We start from the raw sequence: 356 nt of genomic DNA on the forward strand, positions 1-356 counted from the left end.
ACTAACGGCTCATGGGAGCCTGGGGTCCGCTTGACAACTAATTCCAAGATTTGGCGTAGGCACTAATTTTTACGAAAGCGACAGCCATCTGCCCTTCCAACCCAGAGGGTAAACTAGGCCTTGTTGGGATTAGTCCGGTTTCCTCACGATGTTTTCCTTCACCGAAAAGCGACTGGTAAATATCAAATGATATTTCGTACATAAGTTCCGAAAAACTCATTGGTACGAGCCGGGGTTTGAACCCGCGACCTCCGGATTGCAAGTCACACGATCTTACCGCTAGGCCACCAGCGCTTACTAACATTGCATTTTTGACTAACCATAAACTACGAACTTCACAACCTATTTTTTAATTT

Source organism: Cydia pomonella, chromosome 1 (genome assembly GCF_033807575.1).
Source record: "Cydia pomonella isolate Wapato2018A chromosome 1, ilCydPomo1, whole genome shotgun sequence".
Taxonomy (NCBI): Eukaryota; Metazoa; Arthropoda; class Insecta; order Lepidoptera; family Tortricidae; genus Cydia; species Cydia pomonella.